Source organism: Orycteropus afer, unplaced genomic scaffold, assembly GCF_000298275.1.
Source record: "Orycteropus afer afer isolate SDZICR_OR568_19922 unplaced genomic scaffold, OryAfe1.0 scaffold00084, whole genome shotgun sequence".
Lineage (NCBI taxonomy): Eukaryota > Metazoa > Chordata > Mammalia > Tubulidentata > Orycteropodidae > Orycteropus > Orycteropus afer.
Genome location: NW_006921671.1, coordinates 6,975,347 through 6,981,794, shown reverse-complemented (window position 1 = coordinate 6,981,794; position 6,448 = coordinate 6,975,347). Strand labels below are relative to the sequence as shown.

The 6,448-nt window shown below is 38.5% G+C and overlaps 1 protein-coding gene across 1 annotated transcript in view; it reads left to right on the top strand.

The window, feature by feature from the left end:
• CD302 (CD302 molecule) overlaps positions 1-6,448 on the top strand; it is a 34,081-nt gene that overhangs the window by 936 nt on the left and 26,697 nt on the right. The gene's annotated exons all lie outside the window — the stretch shown is intronic.

Here is a 6,448-nt window from a genome sequence, read left to right as displayed (position 1 = left end):
GGTGGTGAGTGCTGCGGGAGGAACAGTTGGTGTCAGGGCTGGTGAAAGGGCTGGAGGGAGGGAGCATGTCTGGCCTCACAGGAATAGGCCTTGGGCTACTGATGGTGATTTTGTCTTCCTCTTGTGCGGTTAGAGGATGTCAGAAGATGTGGCTTCCTTGCCCCTTTAGCATAAGCTAATAAAACAGACCAGAAGTAAATCCATCCACCTGTGGACAGCTGATCTTTGACACAAGGCCAAAATCCATGAAATGGGGAAGAGACAGTTTCTTTAACAAATGGTGCTGGCAAAACTGGATATTCTTTTGCAGAAAAATGAAACAAGATCCATACCTCACAGAATATACAAAACTTAACTCCAAATGAGTCAAAGACTTAAATGTAAAATCTGAAATTATACAAATCATTAAAGAAAAAAAAATAGTGATAAACTTAGGGGTCCTAATTTATGGCAGAAATAGACTAGCAAACTTAATGAAAAATTCACAAACAGCAGAAGATAATCTAGATGACTGAGACCTCCTAAAATTAAATACTTATGTACGTCGAAAGATTTCCCCAAAAGAGTAAAAAGAGAACCTGCAGATTGGGAAAAAATATTTGGCAATGACATATTTGATGAGAGACTTATCTCTAAAATTTACTTCAACACTTCAACCAAAAGACAAAGAACCCAATTAAAAATGGGCAGAGGATATGAATAGACATTTCATCAAAGACATTCAGGTGGCCAACAAACACATGAAGAAATGCTCCTGATCATAACCATTAAAGAGATGCAAATCAAAACAACACTGAGATATCATCTCACCCCAGAAATAGTAGCATAGTTCAATAAGACAGGAAACAACAAATGCTGGTGAGAATGTAGGAGAAATTAGAACTCTCAAACACTGTTGGTGGGATTGTAAAATGGTGCAACCACTGTGGAAAATTGTATGGCCCAGACAATGCCCCAGGCAGTGCCTCAGGTGGTATCTCAGACAATGACTCAGCAGGCACAGTTGGGTTAGTCTTACGAGATGGGAGTAAGAGGGCTGGTTATCTGCCCATATGTCTCCATCCCAAGTTCCAGGATCCTGTTTCTTCCCAATCAAATCCCTCACTTTAACTTCAGATACCATTTGAGGTTGGCGATTCAATTGGTGTTGTTGTAATTCAGCCACTCTTATGATAAGACTCTGGGTCTGGTTTTTGGCAATATCAGCTATGTTGCTACAGGAAATAATGCTTTCTTTCAGGGCAAAAGGAGAAATATTGAGGTCTCTTATGTGATGCTTTAACTGTGACTCAGAAGCCCTGAGCTCATCTCATTATTTTACCACTCTGTCTAGTGTAAACAGGACCAAATAATCAGTTTCTGTAATTCTCATTCTGACAAAATTGCAGAAAAGTATCAAACATGCAGTCACTCAGAGCCTCACTTTTCACAAACACTTGATTTGTGCTATTTTGTGGATTAATATTGCCATCTCACGCTATGGATTAGCAACACCCTCTTTACTCATGGAGGTAGAGTCATCAGCACCTTTATGACTAATCAAATTTGAGAACCAATTAAAAAAATCATCCTTATGATTTTGTTTCTCTAGAATCACTCCTGGTACCAAATATAGGGTTGGGTTGGGTTCTCTAGAGTAGCAAAACCTGTGAAGCTTGTATATATATATAGAGAGAGAGAGAAATTTATGTCAAGAAAATGGCTCATGCAGTTGTAGAGGCTGGCAAGTCCCAAAACAGTGGGTCAAATGTCAAACTGGAAGCTTCACCTGACTCACGCAGCTGCAGGAGCTGACAAACCTAAGATTGGCAGGCAATATAGCAGGCTCCTGACTTTGGAGGCTGAAGAATTCAAGATCAGCATATAAAATGGCAGATTGTTGGCTCACAGGCTGCAAAGGCAACAGTTCCATGATCAGCAGGCAACATGGCAGGATCCAGATCCAGCAGAAGCCCTAAGATCTTTCCCAAAGCTTTTCCATATATACTAGAAGCAGGCTACATCTGGAAGGAAAATCCCTTTCAACTGATTGACTGCTCATAGCAGGTCTTACATGGAGGTGATTATATCAGATCTCATCATGGAGGACAACTACATCATAACTGCTAAACTACTTAGAATCATGGTTTAGCCAAGCTGATACACAACCTTAACTATCATATCATGGAATCCAGACTTCATATGGAGTCATCATGACTGGATGCATCCCTGAAACTATTGCCCTAAGATAATCTTTAGGTCTTAAACCTTAAAACAAACATATCCCCTGAAGTCGTCTTAAAACTAAATGGTAGTTTAGCTCAACTAATAAAGAATATCTGCCTTCAGCACTGTGCTACCTATATTGGATCAAATTGAGAATAGCAACTGGAAGGACTAGATAGGAAGCTTAGGGGGCAATGAGTTTATTTTAATAAGGAGGCACAATTCAGAAAAAGAGGGTGAGAAAGGTTGCACAACTCAAAGAATGTAATGAGTGTCACTGGATTGTACAGGTGCAAACTGTTAAATTGGTGTATGTTTTGCTGTGTATATTCTCAACAACAAAAATAAAATTTTAAAAAGAGAGCAACACAGGACCATAGTTGCAGGGGCCATCAAGGTCAATTGGCATAATATACTACACAAAACATTGTTCACATCCTACTTTGGTGAATAGCGACTGGGATCTTAAAAGGTTGCAAGCTGCCATTTAGATGCAACGATGGGTCTCTCCTTGTCCAGAGCAAAGAAGAATGAAGAAAACCAAAAATTCATGGAAACAATTAGTCTAAGTGGCTGTTATACCATGTGATCCTCAGCCTATACAACTATGTCACCAGAAGAACTAGATGGTGCCCAGCTACCACTGTCAACCACTTGGAGGGGGATCTATGTAGGAGATCCTGGATAGACTGGGAGAATAATGTGGAACAAAACTCAAAATCATTAAAAGGGACCAGGTTTGCTGGTCTGATAGAGCCTGGTGGAATCACTGAGACTATGGCCCCTAGCTGCCTTTCAGGTCTGGAATTGAACTCACTCCTGTGGCTTCCAGCCAAACAAAAGACAGACATATGAAGTGAACATTTACATTAGGTAGATACACTCCTTGGAGAGATCAATCATGGGAGAATAGAAGGGTAGTGTATGCACAGGGAGACAGAGGGGACAGAAGTGCATGGAGGGAAGGACACAGGAAGAGGTAACTATGGGGAAGAAGTGGAAAGGGAGCTGTTGCATTGTGGTAAATTTTAGTCAGTGTTATGAGACAAAGTGTATGTGAGCTGCTGTATGGAAAGTGAGTTTGCTCTGTAAATTTTCACCCATATTACACACACACACAGACACACACACACAGCAACAATGAGACTGATAACAGATTTCTCAACAGAAATGATAGAAGCCAAAACAATGAAATTACATCTTAAAGATAAGATGTAATAGAATTCTATAAGAATATCCTTCAAAAGTGAATGCAGTATAAAATTATACACAGACTAGCAAGAACTCATGGAATTGCCATTAAACCTGCACTAAAAGAAACACCAAAAGGACTTCTTCAAGCAAATGGAAAATTATACCAGTCAGTAACACAGAAATTCAAGAAGGAATAAAGTGCAACAAAGAAGGTAAATAGATGTTTAAATCTAAAAGAACACTTACTCTGCAAAACAGTAATATAAAAACAATAACATAAAGGATGGGAGGTCAAAGGTGTTAATATATTGTAAGATCCTAGCATTGTCTAGAAAGTAGTGTAAGTACTAGTTTATATTGTTGTTGTTATGTGCCGTTGAGTTGGACCCAACTCATAGCGACCCCTCCTTGGGTTTCCAAGGCAGTATCACTACAGAAGTAGATTGCCCCATCTTCCTTCTGAGGAGTGGCTATTGGGTTTGAGCTGCCAGCCTTCTGGTTAGCAGTCAAGTGCCTTAGGAACTATGCTACCAGAGCTCCCATTAGTTTATATTAGGTTCTAATAAATCAAAGTTGCATATTACAATTTTTAGGGTACCCATTATAGGAAAATCTTAAAAGACTAATTAATAATCCAAAAGAAAGGAAAATTGGAATATAAAAGTGTTTCTAATGCAAAAAATGACAAGAAAAGAGAAAAAAAAATTAAAAAGGGACAAATAGAAATAGTAAGATGGTTGATATAAACTCAAATATGCCAGTAATTACATTAAGTATTGATGGTAATGTTGTTGTTGTTATGTGCCGTCGAGTTGGACCCGACTCATAGCGACCCCTCCTTGGGTTTCCGAGGCAGTATCACTACAGAAGTAGATTTCCCCATCTTCCTTCTGAGGAGTGGCTGGTGGGTTTGAACCGCCAGTCTTCTGGTTAGCAGTCAAGTACCTTAGGCACTACGCTACCAGAGCTCCCATTAATGGTAATACTGCAATTAAAAGATAAATGTTATCAAACTGGTTTAAAAAAAAAAAAAAAAAAGATGACTTGTGACTTATAAGAATTATAATCACTTTGGGAAAGTGTTTGACATTATCTACCAAAGCTGACTAGCTGACTATAGGCACACTCTTGACCCTGCAATCTGCTTCTGGAAACCCAAAAGAAAGCAGGCATGTGCACCAAAAGATATACATAAAAGGTCTGTAGTACTGTTACTTAAAATGGCCACAAACTGGAAACTTGCTACATATTTATCAAGAAAAAAATGGGTAAATTCTTATAATAGTATTGTTATGGATTGAATTGCGTCCCTAAAATCCTAGTCCTCATACCTGAGGATGTGACCTTGTTGGGAATAGGTTCTTTGAAGATGTTACCAGTTACATTAACATGAGGGTTCCTAATCCAGTCTGAGAGGTGTCCTGTAAAAGAGAACAAACAGAGAAAACACAACCATGAGAAGGTACAAGGAACCTTTATGGCTATTAGAAACAGATGAGAAAGAATCTTCTACAGGAGATAACATGGCCCTGTTGGCAGTCTGAATCCAGATTCCTAGCCTCCAGAGCTATGAGACAATAATTTCTGTTGCTTAAAGGCACCTATGCCTTTGTAGTACTTCGTTATGGCAGCCATAGGAGACACTAATACAACTATATAGCATTGACAAAGAGCAACCCATGAATGAATTTCATAAAAGTAATGTTTATCAAAAGAAGTGAGACATAAAAAAGTCTTCATTGCTATAAACTTAAGAACTAATCTATGATGTGAAAAGTTAGGTTAGTAATTACCTTTGGAAGGGAGTGTGACTAACAGGGATTAATGTTCTTTTTCTTCATCTCACTGATGATTGCCTGAGTGTGTTCTTTATGAAAATTCACCACATTGTTTATGACTTGTGTATTACATGTATGTTATATTTCAATAAAAACTTTACTTTTTAAAAAAGTATACCAGGACTTCCGGTAAGATGGCAGAATAGGAAGACAAGCTACACAGACCCTCTTCAACAAAGAAAAGAGAAACCAATTGACAGAGATACAGAAGATAACCCTGGAGCCCTGAGTTTTGAAAGGAAGTATACAGAAATGGATTAGGCACAAACCAGTGGAAAATCCTGAATGAAAACAGGACCTAAGAATAGGCTCCATTTACCAAGGACAGCAGGGACATCCAGGAGGCTGACAACAGGAAAGGAGACAGGTGGTGGAGTGTATAAGTGCTGCCAACTAGTGAATAGAGGAGCACAGCACAGTACCCTGCTGATGGAGATAACATACAAACAAAAACAAAGAAAACGAAAAATATTCGCAAGTCACTCCAACATAGAATCACCAATTAAATATGAACACAGAAATGTCACAATGCCTCAGAGACAACAGAGCATCACAATCCACGCAAAGAAGCAAGATAAAGCAGGAGAAGCAAGGGGCCAGGATACAGACCCAAAACACATCCTTGAGGAAGATGCAGCATTGGAACTCCCTGATAAGGAATTAAAAAGAATTATATTTAGGTACCTTCAATGAATTGAGAGAGAGATCAAGCAAAACACTGACAAAATTGAGGAAAACACAGAGAAAACCCTAGAACAGTTTCAAAAGACAATACAAAAACAAAATGACAAAATAAATGAAAAACTAGAAATGATACAAAATCTACAGACAGAAATCCAGATTAATACTAAATTTTCAGAAATAGATAACACATTGAAAGGACAAAGGAGTAGAATTGATGCAATGGAAGACAGAATTAATGAGATTAAAGACAAATACCTGAACACTTCTTTGGAAGGGGATCAATCAGAAACAAGATCAAAACAAAATGAAGAAAGCCTGAGGTTCATGTGGGATACCATCAAAAGGAATAACCGATGTGTAATTGGAATTCCAGAACAGGAAGAGACAAATAAAACCACAGAGAAAACTGTCACAGATTTTTTGGAAGAGAATTTTCCTGGTATGATGAAAGATGAGAATATATGCATTCAAGAAGTTCAACGAACTCCAAACAGGATAGACCTCAAAAGAAAATCACCTAGACATAT